Source organism: Macaca nemestrina, chromosome 11 (genome assembly GCF_043159975.1).
Source record: "Macaca nemestrina isolate mMacNem1 chromosome 11, mMacNem.hap1, whole genome shotgun sequence".
In the NCBI taxonomy this organism is placed as follows: domain Eukaryota; kingdom Metazoa; phylum Chordata; class Mammalia; order Primates; family Cercopithecidae; genus Macaca; species Macaca nemestrina.
Genome location: NC_092135.1, coordinates 3,212,751 through 3,227,939, shown reverse-complemented (window position 1 = coordinate 3,227,939; position 15,189 = coordinate 3,212,751). Strand labels below are relative to the sequence as shown.

General features: G+C 51.6%; 1 protein-coding gene across 1 annotated transcript in view; it reads right to left on the bottom strand.

Annotated features, from left to right (window-relative positions):
- Positions 1 to 15,189, bottom strand: part of LOC105492420 (LIM zinc finger domain containing 2) — a 36,682-nt gene that overhangs the window by 20,383 nt on the left and 1,110 nt on the right.

Sequence of the window (15,189 nt, the reverse complement as noted above, 5' to 3'; positions counted from 1 at the left end):
CTCCCGTGGATTCCTGAAAGGCTGGGCAGAGAGGGATCGTCAGGCTCGCAGGGAAGTGATGCAACCAGCTGGTAATGCTCGCCTGGGTGCAGCTGTGGTGTGGCAGGACGCGAGTGCAGTGCCTTTGGGAACACCTCTCCACCTGCCCTGCCTCCCAGGATGAATCCCACTGCCGCAGCATCATGAGAGAAATGCCTGGTGAGTGAGGCTCCTGTCGGGCTGTTCTGCAGCCTGCGATCTGGGCAGGGCCAGCCTGAAGAGTGCCAGCCACAGAGAAGAGGGGCCTTAGACAGGATGAGCCCAGGGTTGGAGGGCAGGGCTTCACTCAGGGTCTGGGCATGGGCTGTGGGCAGAGGGTCTCACAGGAGGCTGCTGCCATATGGAGATGGACTGGAAACTGGGAAAGGGAACCCAGGCTGACGTCTCTTTCTTCTCGGCTTCGGGACTCATGTGGCGGAGGCTGGCTGGAAGGCCGTTCAGCGAGGCTTTCTGGGCCTGCTGGGCTTCCGTCCACCTTGGCCTGCCCCCTGGGGTGCTTAGGAGACCAAAGCCACCATGCAAGCCCACATTTAGGCCAGAGGGGCAAGGAAGCAGAGATGGTGGCAACAAGAGTTGGGAAGAACCCAAGAAGAAAGGAGGCCTCGGCACCCAGCGGCTGCTCCTCAGTCCTCCCAGCTCCCTGCTGCTCTTCACAGGGCGGGCCAGGCAGGCCACCAGGGCGGAGCCTGGCCGCCCCAAGCCACCCTCGAGGGCTGGGCTGGGCTTCACTAGGACAGGCTTGGTTTCCTTCCCGGAGAACACTGTGAACATCCTCTCCTGAAACACACACCCAAGGTGACAGGGAGGACGTTCCAGGGCCTGACCATGAGCGAGACCTTGGGCCTCTTAAGAGAAGTCGGAAATCAACAGGAAATCCCATGCCTCCGGGTCTGGAATTCCTCACTCCAAGGACCCAGAAAACGAAGCCAAATTAAGGACTTCCAGCGCCAGCCTTTCAGATTCCGCCTTAAAGCCAGACCTCTAGACCCCAGTGACTGAGCACACACCCCTCGCACCCCTTCCAGGCTCCTGTTCTCTGCCCCAGGGGCTGCTGTTTAGGGCCTGCACCCACAGGCCTGCCTCCTCTGGCTTCCAGGTGGGCTGACCCTACTCCCACGAGCCAGGTGCTGCTGGGACCCGGGCCTCTCCCTGTGGTTACCGACACTCCTGCACCGCTAGCCCAGCTGCTTCACCACCCTTCCTCCCTCCCCGTTTCATAAACAGACCCTCAGTTAGCACTCCCCAGCTGCCATGCTTCCCACCGAGAGGTGAAGCCGGCTGGGCTTCTGGGTCTGGTGGGGACTTGGAGAACTTCTCTGTCTAGCTAAGGATTGTAAATGCACCAATCAGTGCTCTGTGTCTACCTAAAGGTTTCTAAACACAACCACCAGCACTCAGTAAAAACTGACCACGCTCTGTAAAACGGACCAATCAGCTCTCTGTAAAACGGGCCAATCAGCGCTCTGTAAAACGGACCAATCAGCTCTCTGTAAAACGGACCAATCAGCTCTCTGTAAAACGGACCAATCAGCAGGATGTGGGTGGGGCCAAATAAGGGAATAAAAGCAGGCCACCACAGCCACCAATGTGGCTCCTTCTCCGCCTGGTGGAAGGTTTGTTCTTTTGCTTTTTGCAGTAGGTCATTAGTGCGATCACTCTTTGGATCCTTAATACCACCTTTATGGGCTGTAACACTCACCACAAAGGTCTGCAGATTCACTCCTGAAGCCAGGGAGACCATGAACCCACCGGAAGGAACGAGCAACTCCAGACGCGCCATCTTTAAAAGCTGTAACACTCACTGCCAGGGTCTGTGGCTTCACTCCTGAAGTTAGTAAGACCATGAACCCACCAGAAGGAAGAAACTCCGGACGTATCTGAACATCTGAAGGAACAGACTCCAGACACGCCATCTTTAAAAGCTGTAACACTCAGGGCGAGGGTCTGTGGCTTCATTCTTGAAGTCAGTGAGACCAAGAACCCCCCAAAAGGAACCAATTCTGGACACACCACCAGGGTACTAACAGCAGCCTGGCCACACCCTCTCTCCTCTACTTTGCTGCTCATCTTACAGTCGAACCTGGAAACCGGTCCCTAACCAGTTCCCTGGCTGGTTCCCGGACGCCTCCAGTGAGATGGTTGGTGCCTGAGCCCGGCAGGCATTGCACAAAGCCTGGCATAAGCAGGTGGAGTGTGGGGGTTGCCACCTCCCTCCTATGCCCACGGGCTGCCCCAGGCCAAGTCACAGGCACCAGAGCCCCTAACAGTAGCTCTGTGAAAGGCTCCGGGGCTGCATCCCCATGACGTCCCACCGAGGAGCACAGAACATTCCGATCCAAGGGCAAAGACGAACAGACAGAAGCATGCAGAGACAATGGAGATTCAGCACCGTGAGAGTACACGTTTGCTGGCTCCCGCAGGGGAGGAAGAGGCCTGGGCCCACGCGCCCAGCTTTACACCTGATAGCCCCAGCCACCGGCCTGGAACCTCAAGAAAGGTGCTGGCTTCTCCAGGCCTCATTTTCTCTTCTATAAAGAGGTGCACCAGAGAAACAGTAGCCACCTCGAGGAGCCAAAGTGAAGAATGAATGACACCCCCGTGTCCAGCACAGAGCACCAGGCCAGGCGGGCAAAGCGCTGGATAAAAAGAACTGTTGTTTTCCAGCAACTCTGGGAGCCTTCCAGAGTCCCTCTGCATGGCTCAGCCCAGGGGAAGGCCTGCAGGCTGTCTGCGGTCCCTGCGAGAGGGCAAAGGGTCAGAGTTGTGGACATTCCATGTCCTCCTTTGCACATTCCTTCAGGATAGGGAACACAGTCTGCCCAGTTATCCCCCAGGAGACACCACTACCCACCCCCAGCTGGACTACATAGAACATACTGCCCAGGGCATGCCCAACATGGAAGCTAAACCCCAGATCTGGGGTAGAACACACCATTTCGTGCCCCCCCCCAGCACCCCAGAATGCTCTCAGTCTTGACAGCCAACACAAGCCAATTTATTGCAAGATGTCCCTGAGTCTGGGGTGGGATCAGAGGAGCCTGCTCTCTTCAGGCCTTTGTAAGGGGAGGAGGCTGGTTCCAGATAAGGAGATTGAAGCACAGAGACAGTAACGAGCTGAGGGTCACACAGGATTAGGCTCATGCTCCCCCCATCTCCTCCTGGCATCCCCCATTCCAGATTCTGTTTCTTCAGCAAACCCAGACCTTCTTCCATCCCAGCCTCCCTGATACCTGAGTCTAGGAAGAGAGTGTAAGGATCTGGGAAGAGTCAGGGACCAGCCACAAGGGGTCTGGTCACACCCAAGACAAGCCAGTGTTGCTGAGGTCACGTCAGCCTGAGCAGCAGTCAGGCCAGGGGTGTGTCCTCTATAACCAGGCACACCAGGCTGCAACCCAGGCCCGGACAACCCCTGCCTGTGTGACCTGCGGCAGAGGACTCTGAACCTCAGCTTCCTCATCTATAAAATTGGCCAGGAATAGCTGGGAGGGAGGAAGTGAGGTGAGTCCTGCAAGCGCAGCCCATGCTTTCGTCTTTCATCCAACAAGTCTTCACTGAGCACCCGCACTGATAGGCACTATTCCAGGCGCAGAGGGCTTCCGGGAGGGACCCCACTGCAGCACAGCCCAGGGAGCACCTTCAGTCCCTCAGCACTGCCTGGGCCTCCTCCCTGCCCCGCCTCCACGAAGCCAGCCAGAGGCCAGTGTCAGGAGTCACCTGGCTACATGAGGTCAACAAAAATGTACACAAAGCCAGTCCACCATGGGGACGCTAAAAATTAACATCCTGCCTTGGGCTGCTATACACAGGATGCAATGACACCATCGGAAACAGACTCCAAATCAGTATGAAACCTGTCTGAAATTAAAGCTTTCTCTGAAGCCCTTGCCATACCTCTTTGCTCTAGGGGCTTTACTTTCAAGTAGGTACACCTGAAACGTCACACTGACAGCAGAGAACTAACAGAGGACATGAATCAGAAGTTCAAAGAAAAACAGTGTGAATAGTCACATGTGTGTGCATGCTCAGGGCTGCCCCAGGTCTGTCATCATCGTGCCGGTCCTGCCTGCCTCTCAGCTGTGGTGTCAGTACTGTGAAAATCACTCTCCAGACCAGCCTTGGGGCCATCAGTGCCCTGGCCACCCACAGCCTGGTGCCACAGTTATGCCGCACGCATCCAGGGCTGTCCAGAGGCCGGCCAGTGAGGATGCCTGCTCCAGCTCTGCCACACTCAGGTGTCTGCGGGTCCCCACCTGAACAGCAGGCTGCACCAGACCTGCCGTGCCAGCACAGGCGGGAGCCCAGCGTGCAGCAGGGACTCCACAGATGGCCGTGCTGCCGGCCTGCAGTTCCTGCCCTCCATTCGGAGCCCTCCTTCCTCCTCTGTTCTCAGCAGAAGATATCTTCGATGGCTCAGTCCTCTAACTGCCCCTCTGGGAGCCTTCCCTGACCACATACGAAGAGCTCAGAGCGGGCTGTGCTTGCCCTGTGTGGCACTGGCCTTCCTCTGCTCCTGGGTCCTCCAGGCCCTCCCCTATGTCTGTTACTTATGCTCCTGGCTCCCTTTCTGACCCTCCAGCCCTTCTGCCCAGCCTTGGCCTCCTCCCCAGGGTCCCCATCTGTCACTTTGATGCCAAGGATCCCAAGCTCACAGCCCTAATGCTCTCTCTCCCCCACTGGCCCCTGGGCCCTGCAAAGGCAACATGTCCAGGAGCTCCTCCTTGTGTCCCTGACCCCAAGAGTGAGGGGAGGTGGCTCCACCACCATCCTCGTGCCCCTCCCAACCTCCCCATCCAGAACCAACTCATCCTCTGAGATGCCCTGAGGACCATCCTCAACTCCACTGCCCCTTCCTCCCAGCCCAAAAGGAGCCTGTCTACACTGGCAGTCCTCCATGGAATGAAGCAGGGCAGGCTTTGGAGTCAGTCTAACCTGGGTTCAAATCACAGCGCCATGTTTGGGGTGGGTGAGTCCAGCAGGTGCCCACTCCGCTCAGAGCCTGTCTGCTCATTTACAAAGTGCAGCATCATCACCCCAGTCTGAAAGCAGTGCTGGGGGCTATGCAGGCCCCCTGCTTTCTAACACAGGTCCCTGGGCACACCCTGCCAAGAGAGCTGATCACAGGTGACATCCAACCCAGTTAGATAAAGTCGCAGGCGCCCACCCTGTCGCCAGCCCAGGGCCCATCCGACGCCCGGGGAGAGAGCCCATGGTGTCGGAGGGCCCGGCCGGGTTTCCGAGGGAAGGCCTGCCCAGCCGCGGCAGCTTTCCGGCCATTGTCCCCGCCACCTGCCCCGCCCCTGGCCACCTACCCCGCTGCAGGCGTCGGGCTCTGCCGGTGCTGGCGCCGCCGGTACAGCCCCGACGCGGCCAGCGCACCCAGCCGGGCCGCCATGGCGCAGGGCAGCCGCCTCGAGGTCACGGGCGCGGGCCGCCTGGTGCAGGGGCCGAGGGACCACCTCGGAGGGGCGGCGCGGCCGCCTCGGGCCAGACACCGCGACGGGACGGGCGTGTGGGCGCCTCCCCCGCGCTGGTCGCCAGCTCACGTTACACGCTGGGATCTCCAAAGGGCAGCGGAGTCAACTCCAAATAGAAAGCATATTGTTTGCGCCGTGGGGGCAGCTCCTGAAAGCTGAGGCTGGCAGGGTTGGGTCCCCCTGGGAGGGGACTGGTCTGGGAAGGCCCCAGACAGCACTGAGGTGAGGTCCGCAGTGGCGGCAGGACACCCAGGAGGTCTCCAGCTGCCACCTGCCAGGAGGAAAGCCTGTGCCCGTGGACACACTGAGGAGGGCAGAGTCAGCGGAGGAGGACGGGGAGGACCTGGCGCCTTTAGGATCCCTGCCATCGGTTAAGAAACCGAGGACTGGAGCCGCACAGTTCCACATTCTGCTTTGCTCCCTTCTCTGAGAGCCTCTGCCACAATCATCACCCTGGAGCACCCAGACCAGGGCAGAGCCGATCATCTGGATCTGGCCAACAAATGGTCAGGCACCCCAAAAGAGGTTTAGAGAAAAGGCAATCCTCCAGCTTCCAGGGGAACAGACGCAGAGGGACCTGGTGGAAACCACCAGGAAAGCAGCATGTCCCCCGCATTTGTACCCAGAGAGACTGGCAAAGCTCCTTGTGATTCATAAGTACCCACGGTCGGCATCCAAACTGTGGCCAAGGTGACCCTGGTCAGCAATACAATAAAGATCCGGAGCACTCGTGGAAATCTTTAACATTGACTCCGTTTCCCTGAAAGACCTTTCTAGAAAGGTCAGAAAGCTTGAGCAGTATCTTCTTCTGCCTTCCGAAGGCAAGAGCTGGCAGCCGTCAACTAAAGACAGCAGGGCACTGATCCTCCCAAACTAGGGTGGGAGAAAGCCTTGGAGGGGCTCACTGGCACTCAGATACCAGACCTACACGCCACCGAGGAACACACTCACCCAGCAAGTCCCAACAGGAGGAGGTGCTCATTAAGCACCCTGGTAGTCAAGTGATGACAAGCATTGGGTACAATATAATTTGTAAATGCAGCCCAATTCCAAAGTTGCCCAACACTGATCAATTCAACAAATAGATTTTAAAGGTGGCCCCAGGAGCTAAAGGGCATGGAGAAGCTGAGCCCAGAGGAGCCAAAATGAGTAAGGAATACCGCTGACTCTCTGATGTAGGTAGCTGAATGCTTAAGAAAACTTATGCAGAAAATGTTCTTACAGCAGCTACAAGTCAACGTGATGGGGCCTAGGCTCCTCTCACCACTCCCGACTCAGCCCATCCATGTGGAAATCCTCAACACTAGAATCCAGGACTCTCATGCAGACCCACAGTTTTCTGTAAGGAGGAAACATTTATTTAGGGCTCCAAGGGTCACATATAATGCTGGAAAGGAGGCTACAGGCACAAGTGTTTTGTACAACATAATTTGTAAATGAAGTTCAAGCACAAGTTTACCAAGTACTAATCAATTCAACAAATATTTACTATAAAAGTGGACGTCGAAGGCTAGAAATTGAGAGAGGCTTAGAGTCTGATTGAGCCCAAATCCTAAATCTCTGCACAACCTTACCACCCATTCTGCAGCCTGTCCTGCTGCAGGGATGGGATTGGGGGCCACAGATACTGCAAACTGAATCTAGAACTCTATACAAAGTATTATACACTGTGACCAAATGGGATTTGGGTCAGTGCTCTGGCTCTAGACATTTGCAAACACACTGAGAGTGATGTCAGCAAAAAGTGGTGGAGTAAGGACCTCCAGAAGTTCATCCCTCCATAAAAGCAATGAAAAATCCAGAAAAAATTATCAGAATCTACTCTTTCAGAACTCTGCAAATCCACCAAAAGTTTTCAGTAACCCTAGGAATGTTTGGTCAAGAAAAACAGATGAATCTTGGTAAAAAACAAACAGCAAACAAACAAACAAAAACACAACAACAGTGAGGTTTGTGTTGTTTTAACTTATCCTAGTCCCTTATTCCTGCTCCCTAACTCCATGCCTGCCTTGAAAAACAATAATAGCCTGTGTTCCCAGTAAGGAATTAACAGAATGGAATATTATGAACAACTGTATGCCAATAAATGAAATAACCTATCTGAAATGGAGAAATTCCTAGAAGGACACTACCAAAACAGACTCAAAAAGAAATAGAAAATCCAAATGTATCAGTCTATTTTCATACTGCTATTAAGAACTGCATGAGGCTCGGTAAATTATAAAGGAAAGAGGTTTAATCAACTCACAGTTTAACAGGGCTGGGGAGGACTCAGGAAACTTACAGTCATGGCAGAAGGCAAAGGGGAATCAAGGCATCTTCTTCACAAGGTGGCAAGAAGAAATACGAAGCGAAGGGGGATGAGCCCCTTATAAAACCAGCAGTTCTTGTGAGAACTCACTCACTATCACGAGAACAGCATGAGGGGAAACGCCCCCATGATTCAATTATCTCCACCTGGTCTCTTCCCTTGACACGTGGGGATTATAGGGATTACAATTCAAGATGAGATTTGGGTGCGAACACGAAGCCTAACCAAATCACCAAATAAGGCCAATAACACGTAAAGAGACAGAGAGTAACCAAAAAACTTCCCACAAAGTAAAGCCAGAGTTACATGGCTTCATTGGTGAATTATATCAAAGGTTTAACTAGAATTAACACCAAACCTTCAAACAAACAAACACACACAAAACACCAGTGTGGTGGCACATGCCTATAATCCCAGCTACTCAGGAGGCTGAGGCAGGCAGGAGAATCACTTGAACCCAGAAGGTGGAGGTTGCAGTGAGCTGAGATCACGCCACTGCACTCCAGCCTGGGTGACAGAGTGAGATCTTGTCTCAAAAAGAGAAAACAAAAAACAAAAAACACCAAACCTTCACAAAATCTTTCCAAAAAAAAGAAAGACTAGGAGGGAACACTTCACAACTCATTCTATAAGTATTACCTTGATATCAAAATAAAACACGAAGGTCACATAGATGCAAATGTCCTTGATAAAATACAATAAACTAAATCTAACACTCTATATATAAAGTATTATACAACATGACCAAATGGGATTTATCCCAAGAATATAGGGTTTGTTTCACATCCAAAATTCAATGTAGCATACCATATCAATAGAATAAAGGGAGGACACTCTATGACCATCTCGATAGATGCAGAAAACACATTTGGCAAAATCTAACACCGTTTCATAATAAAAGCACCCAACAAACTAGGAATAGAAGGGAACTTCTTCAATTTGATAAGGAGCATCTACCAAAAACCCATAGCTAACATCATACCTAGTGATGAGAAAACGAATGCTTTCCTCCTAAGGTCAGGGGGATTTCCAGTCTTGCTATTTGTTTGCAGCATGGCACTGGAGATTCTATCAAGGACAGTTAGACAAGAAAAAGAAATGAAAGACATCTAGTTTGAGAAGGAAGAGTAAGACTATTTTTATTTGCATATTACTTACTCATATATAGAAAACCCTGAAGAATCCCCCCTCAAAAAAAGAAACCCTATTTACAGCTAAGAAATGAGTTCAATAAGTCTGCAAGGTATAAGATCATTATACAAGAATCACTAGCAATGAGAAATCTGAATATGAAATAAAACAACCCCATTTGGGACAGCATCAAAATGAGTAAAATACTTAGGAGTAAGTTTAACAAAATAAGTGCAATACTTCTTATTCACTGAAAACTATAAAACATTATTGAAAGAAATTAAAGAAGACCTAAATAAAGATAAAGATATCCCATATTCATGGATTGGAAAACAATATTGTTAAGATGGCAATACAACACTACATCAAATTGACCTATAGATTCAATGCAATCTCCATTAAAATTCCTGCCTTTTTAAAAGAAATAGACAAGGCATTCCTAAAATTTACATGAAAATGCAGGTGATACAGAATAATCAAAAAAACTTAAAAAAAAAAAAAAAGGCCAGGTGCAGTGGCTTACACCTGCAATCCTAGCATTTTGGGAGGCCAAGGCGGGTGGATCACTTGAGGTCAGTAGTTCAAGATTATCCTGGCCAACATGGCAAAACCCCATCTCTACTAAAAATACAAAAATTAGCCAGGCGTGGTGGCACACACTTGTAGTCCCAGCTACTCGGAAGGCTGAGGCAGGAGAATCGCTTGAACCCAGGAGGTGGAGGTTGTGGTGAGCTGAGATCAGGCCACTGCATTCCACCCTGGGTGACAGACTGAGACTCCATCACAAAACAACAACAACAACAACAAAAACAAGGAAGACTCATGCTTTCCATTTCAAAACTTACTTAAAAATTACAATTTACTTACTAAAAATTACAAGTGTGACACTGGTGTAAGGACAGACATATACACCCATAGAACAGAACCAAGAGCCCAGAAATAGGCTGGGTACAGTGGTTTATGCCTATATTCCCAGTACTTTGGAAGGCTGAGGCAGGCAGAGCCCAGGAGTTCAAGACCAGCCTGGGCAACATGGCAAAATCTCGTCTCTACAAAAAATACAGAACGTAGTCAGGTATGGTGGTATGTACCTGTGGTTCCAGCTACTCGGGAGGCTCAGGTAGGAGGATCACCTGAGCCCAGGGAGGTTGAGACTGCAGTGTACCAAGATCTTGCCACTGCACTCCAGCCTGGGTGAAAGAGTGAAATCCTGTCTCAAAAGAAAGTCCAAAAATAATCCCATATATTTGTGGTCAACTGAATGTTGACAAGAGTGCCAAGACCATTCAATGGAAGAAAGAGTAGTGTTATCAACAAATGATGCTAGGACAACTGGATAGCTACATGCAAAAGATTTAAACCCTTATGCCATATATAAAAAAAAAAAAATTGACTCACAATAGATCAAAAACCTAAATGTTAGAGCTAAAAGTATAAAACTCCTAGAAGAAAAGAGATGTTTTCATTTCATGAGCTAGGATTAGGCAATAGTTTCCTGAATATGACAACAAAAACTCAAGCAACTAAAGAATAAGGAAATAAATTGGATTTCATTAAAATTTAATACTTGTGTGTATCAAATGACACAATCAAGAACGTGAAAAGATGATCCACAGAAAAGGAAAAAATATTTGCAAATCGGCTGGGCACAGTGGCTCACGCCTGTAATCCCAGCACTTTGGGAGGCAGAGGCAGGAGGATCACCTGAGGTCAGGAGTTCAAGACCAGCCTGGCCAAAATGATGAAACCCCCTCTACTAAAAATACAAAAAAAAAAAAAAAAGCCGGGCATGGTGGTGCATGCCTGTAGTCCCAGCTACTGGGGAGGCTGAGGCAGAAGAATCGCTTGAACCTGGGAGGCAGAGGTTGCAGTGAGCTGAGATTACACCACTGCACTCCAGCCTGGGTGACAGAGCGAGATTCCATCTGAAAAAAATTGCAAATCATATGTCTGAGAAGTGTCTAGTATCCAAATAAATAAAGAACTCTTACAATTCAACAATAAAAAGACAACCCAATTTAAAAATGGGCCAAGAGTTTGAATGGACATCTCTCCCAAGAGGATTTACAAGTGGCCGACAGACACATGAAAAGATGCTCAACGTTATCAGTCATTAGAGAAGTGGAAATCAAAACCACAATATGACACCTCTTCACACCCACTAAACCAGACAACAATGACAAGCATCAGCAAGGATGTTGGGAAATTGGAACCTTCATACATTCCTGGTGTAAAATTTAATAAATGTAAAATTGTTCAATTATTTGGAAAACAGCTTGGCAATTCCTCAAAAAGTATAACATAAGAGTTACAACATGCCCAGCAAGTCCAGTCCTGGGTATATATTCAAGGAGAAAATGTATGTTCACACAAAAACTTGTATAGGAATGTTCATAGCAGTATTATTCACGGTAGCCAAAAAGTGGAAACAATTCAAATATCCACCACGGGTGAATGGGGAAACAAACTGTGGCACAATGGAATATTATTTACCCAGAAAAAGGAATGAAGTACTGATTCATACTACAATATATGGATGAACTTTGGAAATATGTTCTTAATAAATGAAAGAAGTCAGGCACAAAAGGCCATATAATATATGGTTCCATTTATGTGAAATGTCCAGAACAGGCAAATCTGTAGAGACAGAAGGCAGGTTACTGGTGGCCAGGGCTGGGAGGAGGGGGAAATGGGGATTGTCTGCAAATCAGTACAAGGTTTCTTTTAGGGATGATTAAAATGTTCTGGAATTAACGGTGATGGTTGCACAACCTTGTGAATGTACTAAAAACCACTGAATTGTACAACTAAAATGGTGAATTTAATAATATGTGAACTATGTCTCAAATTTTAAAAAACACATGAGTAATGAAGAATGCAACTACATGGTTTCCTAGAGGCTGGAACTGAGGCCCCAAGCTGTGAGGCAGGGCTGCCTCCCCACGGCCCTGGGGCACGTGCCCTCAGCCCAGTGGGCAGAGGCACCACAAACAGGCTGTCCTCCAGAGCCAGCTCCCCCACCAGACTCCTCACCAGGAGGCTGAAAACAGCTCCATGAGTTTCCCGTGTATTCCTCCAAGGACATGGGTGAGGACACAGTAGGTTTTACGTTCATATGTGTATCCAGTCACCTCATCTCAGCAAGACATACGCATTCACCCACGGAAGTATCTCATTAGGGTGGTTATCCTGCTAAGTCATCTAAGTAAATATTCACCTTCAGAAATGAACACGCTACACCTAAACAGAACAAGGACAGTGACAGTGCTTCCCTTCCCCACCTGGAAATGAAGACCTAAGGGATGGTTAAGCCTGCATGCAGGCTGGGCACAGTGGCTTACGCCTGTAATCACAGCACTTTGGGAGGCCGAAGCAGGTGGATCACGAGGTCAGAAGATCAAGACCACCCTGGCCAACACGGTAAAAACCTGTTTTTTTGGTAGAGACCACGGTAAAAACCCTGTCTCTACTAAAAATACAAAAAAAATTAGCCAGTCGTGGTGGTATGCACCTGTAGTCCCAGCTACTCGGGAGGCTGAGGCAGGAGAATTGCTTGAACCTGGGAGGTAGAGGTTGCAGTGAGCTGAGACTGCACTACTGCACTCCAGCCTGGGTGACAGAGCAATACTCCATCTCCAAACAAGAGAAAGAAAGCCTGCACGTAGCACAGCACAGATAGGGACACAGAGAAGGAGGATGGCCCACTGTGGGTGGGAAACCCAGGCTCCTCTCCACAGTGGCTGCCTGTGCAGTCCCTTGCCAGCTCACAAGTGCTGACTGTTAACTATTCAGGAATTCTGTAAAGCGTTAATGCCAATTCAAGCGTTAGCGGTTTGACATGAACCCAGGTGGGGATATTCACACCACGGGACTGGACACCCTGCAGATCAGTCCTTCCATCCCTATTGTGCCAATGGCCAGCTAGAAGGGGCCAGTCAGCACCAGAAGTAGAAGAAAAGGGAAGGAGGTGAGGGGCCATGGCAGTGCCCCCTGGCCCAGTCTGGGGCTCAGGGCTCAGTGGTGCCACATCACAAGCCACATCACTTGTTACCCACTTCACACTTTGCTTAAGCCCCTGATGCCACTGCAGCCTCCTGTGCTGTGCTGAGGGCTCTGGCTGCACTCAGCTGCCCCACGGCTGACTCCTTCTGCCTAGGGGACCACTGGGCATACTCCACCCGCAGGAGGGGCAAGATTGGTGGATGTGAGGGCAGGGATCTAGCAGCCTGCTCTGCGCTGTACTAAGCATGGACTCAGCACACAATCAGGCATACGACAGCCTCCTGCATAACACACACGACGGTCACATGGTGGGTGGAATCCACTGTATGCAGCCAAGCCACTGAGCTCACATGGCCATGGGTGTCAACATCCCAGGCTCCCATTTCCAGGAATGCCAGGGACAGCTGAGTCCCTGGTAGGTGGCCTTCCCCATGTCCACCTCCCTGTAGAACAATGGTGATGCCAGAGGTCCCTTCAGCTGTGATGGTCAAAGATCTCGTGGTTGTAAGTTCCAAAGCCCCCGGGTTGCCGCTGAGGCCGAGCCCCCTCTCTTCCCACGGCATGCCACCCACGCTCCAGGCTGCCTTCACTCCCCGCCCAGCTTGGCTTGTTCCTGGGCTTCAGCCCCTCCATGCGCAGGTGCCTCCCACGGCTCCCCCTCAGACTTGCCACAGCTCTTCAAGCACTCCACAACCACACCAAGCATGCCAGCCTCCCCCACCTGCCATCACGGGGGGGCATGCTCCCAAGCCCCACCCTCTGTGGCCCACCTCACAGCCAGTCAGTTGGGTCCTGTCCACTCCACCTCCCAGAACCCTGAGTCAGCCTCCTCTCCTCCACCCCCCCTCAGCCACCCAGGAGAGGCCTCCCTAGTGTCTGCCTTCTGTCTCTTTCCCCATCTCCTTCCCAGCAGCCCTTTCTCCACACAGCACCCATGGGTTCATCTGCAGAGAGCATGGCCACGCAGGCCACTCCAGGTCCCTTTGGTGGCTCCCCACCGCCCTCCCTCTGCTCTTGCCTGGTGAGGTCCTGGGGAGAGCTGGCAGGGCGAACTGAAGGTATGCGAGCAGAGAAGGGTGTTTCCCAAAAACAGCCTGACTCTGGGCAGCCTGGGGGATCCTGAGAGAACCAGGATCCAGGCACGAGGAGCTGCCTGGGATCACATGGGGACAGTGGACATGGGGAAGGGCACCCAGCATGAAACGGTGGAAATGAAACTCCACTGCTCCTGAGACAGGAAAACTCTCGCCCACTCCGAAGGCCGGGTTGGATGTCCATTCCTCACAGTCTGGCCCAGCCGAATCCCTGTGTATGGAGGGCAGGGAAGCCAGTGGGGGACCAGCACGGCGGGCAGCAGGGCCACCTTTGAAGGAGCAGGTGCATTACACTCAGATCGCCCACAGCTGTATCAAACAAACACCCCGGGAGAAAGGAACTGCGGGGAGCCACCCAAACTGCATAAGGGGAGGCTCTCGGGAGTGCAACTGTTGCCGTTTCCCTCTCTTTATGTTTCTGTTATCTTTTATGTTTCTAGGTTTCTCCTTATTCTCTAAGACACGCAGTATTGCCTGGACGAGGAACGCCCTACACAGTGTCCGCCAAAGGCTGACTGTCATCCCACTGTCATTTGAGGATAAGAGTTTCTCGGGCCCTTGGAGCCCACCGCAGCAAGGGCAGGCTGCCCCTGCTCGCCACCACCTGCCTTCCCGGTGGTTCCGGCTGGGCTCACCTGACCACCTCCGTCTCCAGGGAAAGGCCCAAGGGACTCAGGGGCAAGAGGACCCTTGCCAGGGAGCAGTGGCACCTCGGGGCCTCCCATTCCAGCCCCACTCCCTTCATGGCTCTGTCCACCTCACCACCCCTCCTGTGCCTGAAGGAACCGCCTCTCACCCACCTCCACCTCAGCGCTGCTGCTGGGCTACTCCTGACCCTGTTCCTGTCTCTCCCCACTTTCTTTTCCTAGAAAATGGAGGGTGAGAACCCGGCAACTGGCAGGGACAGGCTGAGGAAAATGGGAGGCAGCCCCGCCGAACCCTGGGAGGTGACCACAGGCAGCCAGAGGGCCTGCAGATGCCACTCTCCTGGGGAAGGGTCCCTCCATCTCACTGCAGAGGGGCCTGGGCCAAGTCAGGGGTGACTCCAAGTCAGGGGAGCTGACTGGGAAGAGAGGCTTGGGGAGAAGACAGGGAAGTGTGTCTGGAGGGCAGGGCTTACAAAGTGACAAGTTACAGG